The following is a 4,874-nucleotide window of genomic DNA, read 5'->3' on the forward strand; positions in this document are numbered from 1 at the left end:
CAGGAGGGTGCCCGGGGAGGGAGGAAATGCGAGGGGTGCGCGAGCACCGGGCGAAGGGAGCCCTGGACCCTGGAGTGGGAGCCTCGTTGGGGAGGAGGAGCAGATGAGCGGCCTTAAGGTGGGAACCACCCAGGTTCCTCACCAAAAAAAAAAAAAAAGAAAAAAAAGACAATCCCGGTCCTGGGGCTAGAGGGAATCAGTTTGCACTCGAAGACAGGTATCTTTGCACCAATGTGATGGCTTGGACCCCCTACAGAATGCATGTCGCATCTAGACAGTTGTCACCCCGGTGCAGCACCCGCAGGCCCACACTCCAATATGGGTTGGCAGTCAGGAGCCGGGTTGGAAAGACAGGAGAAGAGCCAGAGTTGGCCGCAGCTTGAGGCGCGGGGAGTCACAGGACAACCGAGTACAGGGGCTGCTTCCTACTGCCGCAAAGCCCTTGTCACCCAGCTCTGGATTTTCCTTAAACCCTCCAGGCTACCTTTTGACGCGGGGAGGCAGTGTTTGTTTTGGAAAAACGCTATAAAACACATTGACCACTTGTCCCTTTAGTCGTGTTGTATCCACTGTGGTGGCAATTAGCATTCCCGGAAAATTCAGACAGCGGTGGGAAATGGAGTACAGAAAAGCATAAGGAGGAAAGTTATGAAAAAGCTGCCAGGAGAGGTGTGATAAACATAATGAAGAAAACATTTTGCAACAGTTTTAACCACTTCTTTTCAAGTCTGGATAATCTCGTGCGTGTGTGTGTGTGTGTGTGTGCGTTTGTGTGAGTGAAATAGAGCAAGAGATGTTTACTGAGTGGTCAGAAACTCCTTATCGACAAATCCTTTTGAGTAGTTTTATAAAAAGCTATAGTGTTTTTAAAGGCAGTCTGTTAAAGCTCCTTACGTGAGAGTTTTATTCTTATGCGCTGTGATAAGCACTCATCTTTTGTAACAGAAGCTCAGTGATGTGCGCTGTCTCCCACCCCACCCCCCGTTTCTTTAAGAACTACTTTGTTTCCGTGTCAGAATAAATAAGGAAAAGTAACTTTGATGACAAGCTGTATCACACAGTGAATGTATCAAGGAAGGGCCAAGAAATGACCCTGTTTCTTCCACCGTTTAATCTAAGAGTCTTGACTTAGATATATTGCTATTTAGATTCTAAAACGTATTCCAAAACAGGGGGAAATCCCTAAGGCAAATTGTCATTTACGTTTTCTAGGTATATTATTTTTAATTAGTTTTTCATCATATAATTAAGACAGGCTCATTTTTTTAAAGTGCAATATTTTAAGCATTCCTCCCCCTCAGCTCCACATCTCAGAGATAATATAATCACTGTAACTGCGTTTGTGTGTCCCTCAGACATATTTAGTGAAAATCAAATTTATCATTTTGACTGAGGATTAAATACTAAGAAGGAATTTGAGCTATATGGGATGCAGTAGGTTTAGAGTAACCCATAATTTTGTCATGATTTGAGCCAATTCAGAGTATAATCATTTAACAGATATCTATTGTGAACCTAAATCAGGAATTCAGGAGCTCAGCACTGTGAAAGGTTGGTTAGCCCTCTGTGACTGATGAAAGCAAGAGACACAAGGCCAGTTCACTTGTTTCTTCCCATCCTGCAAAGGTACCAGAGTTCACCACTTACATTCTCCCAGCTTTGTGTATACTGCATAAAATACAGACACGTAACAGGTAACATCTCTGACACTGAAACAAATTATTCGGAATCCATTAAGAGAGGTAAATCCAAAATGCACCTTTAATATCCTTGTTTTTCCCCTGAGGTCAAAAAAGAAAGTATGATAAATAATCACTCTCCTTTTTGTCATTTTCCACTAAGGCAACAGGTACCAAATAGCCCTGCCCAAAACGCACATGTTTTTAAATAATGAGAAAAGTGAAGAGGCAAAGGACATATCTAATAAGTGGATTGTTATTCCTAGAAAACTTAGCAACCAAAAGATGATTCTTGGGAAGCATTATGGAGGTGAGTTGGAAGGAGAGACACTTAAGATAGAGTTACCAGTTACAAGAATGGTAACAGCTAGGCATGCAGTAATGAGACGTACCAATGGTGGACAAAGGAAGGGGTCAGTAGGAAAGACATGGAGTAAAAATGGACTGACTATGCAACTTATCAGGTGTAGGGAACAAGAAGAGGGAGAAATATAAGATGACTAGTTTTAGTTTGGATGACAGGAAATAGTGTTACCATTGAGAAAAATAAAGAAATCAGGAGAAGTTTGATTGCTGAGTGAAAGAGATGAGATTGGATTTTAAAATGCTAAATCTGTGTTGCTGGTGAGATATCTTTGTGGAAGCACCCAAGTAGAAAGAAGCCGGAGGTGCAGGGTAGAAAGGGAGAGAGATGTGGGAATCAACTGAATAATAGAGATTGTAATTGAAATCTTCAAATGTCCCCTCACTTAGTGATAAGAAAAAGAAAGGACCCCAAGATCGTAATAAAGTTGCTAAGTAGAAAAAAATGTTTTTAAGTTTTAAGGAAGAGAGAGAGTAACGTTTACAGTCATATTTGACCACAGCAGCTTTAGGCTTCAGTATCTCCATGGTTATCTTTAAGAAATTAGATATGTCACAGGTAATTTTATCCAGATCATTGTGATATCCAGAAATCTGCCTAATAATAAAGGTCTGATTGCTGTTATTTACTTATATATCGTATATAAGAGTGGCAGAGGAGCTAAATTACCACTTCTGTAGTTATTTAAGATATTCCAGTGCAGTATTACCCTAAAATACCCACTTTCATTCATGATTATATTGACTAATGTTAACGAGAAACCACATTTAATTTTATACGCGTACATGGGAAGAAAATGCCAATTGAAAAAGAGACTCAATTAAAACAACTTATCAGTAATGTCTGTTCCATTTTAGTACACATCTGTTAACATACATTTAGAGGAAACGGCTACTTCTCCTCCTAGATAAAATATATATGTCCCAGCTCAAGAAGCCAAGATTTAAGAATATTTTGTACCTTTCTGCCACCTAGTTTCCCACACAATTCTCTTTGCTGTGGGCACCAAGGTTGCATGGGGAAGAAATCACCTTCCTTCCCAGAATCCCTTTTTATACTGAGAAGAAAGCAGGGATGCCAGCTAGCCCCCTGCTCCAAGGTGTGGTTGAGCAAAGGTTCCTTGGCACCTGAGATGGCAGGGAAGTGGCTAGCTCCCCTCTTGCTAAGCAGCAGAGGTTTGAGCCAAGGATTCTGAGTTCCATCTGGGAAACTCATTTCTCCATAGAACCATTTCACAGAGAGTTCTATAAACAATGGCCTTCTTAACAAAAGCCTACTTAAATTATAATGTAGCTGAAACTCTGTATTTGCTATTAAAAACACAATGATAGAAAACAGTGCTGTTAAAAATATATAGCTTTATGAATTAATGAGTTTAAGGGAAATGTATACCAAGTGCTGGATGGAATTTTTTTTTCATTTTAAGCATAACTACTTTTTAAATTATGGAGCATATGCAACTTTTCTAATTCCCATAAAGAGAATTAATAATATTGAATCTGTTCAAAATAAAATCTTCTCTATCATTTACTTTTCAGATGAAATCCAGATTAGAAATATTTCTTAATTAGGAAAAGTTTCCAAAAATTATGTGGTAAATTGGCTGTATAAGTTATTCCTGTATTATATACTGGACAAAAAAGGAAAGGGGGTGAAGGAGCGTCCAGAGATTTATTCCTGAACCTCTTAAATCCACATCTAATTCCATGTGCTAAACAAAAAAACCACAGTGTTTTTAAAGGCAATATGTTAACACCTTTTACATGATGCACTTTATTATATTTCTATACTGATTATTTTTCTATATGATAAGTACATTACAATTGAGTAATTATCTGCATAAAGATGACAGTTGAAACCATGAGAAAGAGGACAGAAATCAGAAAGCATAGAAGCAATAGGGCCAGACCAAGGGCAGAACCAAAGATAACATCTACATTTAAGTGGCTAAAAGAGAAAGAAGTGACAGAAAAGAAAATGGACTAGGCAGAAGGGCAGGAGACCCAGCAAGGATGCTCAGGAAGCCGAAGGAGAGGGGTTCAAGAGAAAGGGGTGGTCCAGCAGTGTGGTCAAAGAGGACCAAGACAGATGGAGTAGCGCAGGGAATTGGTTTACATTCATACATATCCATTGAGATGTCCTAGAGTGTGTCTTGAAATAGTTTTTCTGAATTAGAATTCTCTTATTTCTTTGCTCTCTTACACATAAAAATGAGGACCAAGAAAAAGCCATTTATTTGGACTCTGATAGTATTTCCATTTTACTAGTTTACGAAGAGTATTTACCTTATAGCATTTACCTAAACATAACAGAAAATATGATTTAAATGAAAAACAGATATAACACTAGAGAAAACCTGTTTGTCATACTTGTTAACTCTCATATATACTTGCACACTCACATTATCCCCACATGCTCCACACAAGACAATGTGTAGCACTAGAGTGAGACCCTACTTTAATCCCACCTCTGGCTCCAGTCCACTTCTGAATGAATTATGAATTTTCCATTTATGAATTTTGGATAGTTGTTTAAATCTAAGTCTGTGTGGTGTAGTGTGGTAGCCTCCAGCCACTTGTGGCTGTTTACATTTAAGTTAATTAAAATTGAATAAAATTAAAATTCAGTTCTTCTGTCTCATTAGCTACATTTCAAGTTCTTGATAGCTGTATATCTAATGGGTATCATACTGGCCATCAAAAAAAGTCCTATCGAACAGCACTCATCGAAGTCCTTTACCTGAAAATATTCATCACCAACCAGTAAGTAATGTTTGTTTATTAGGAGGGTAAGCAAATTTCAAATACAAGTTAATTGAAACTAGCTTAGGT

This window comes from Neophocaena asiaeorientalis, unplaced genomic scaffold (assembly GCF_003031525.2).
Source record: "Neophocaena asiaeorientalis asiaeorientalis breed wild unplaced genomic scaffold, Neophocaena_asiaeorientalis_V1.1 scaffold381, whole genome shotgun sequence".
Taxonomy (NCBI): domain Eukaryota; kingdom Metazoa; phylum Chordata; class Mammalia; order Artiodactyla; family Phocoenidae; genus Neophocaena; species Neophocaena asiaeorientalis.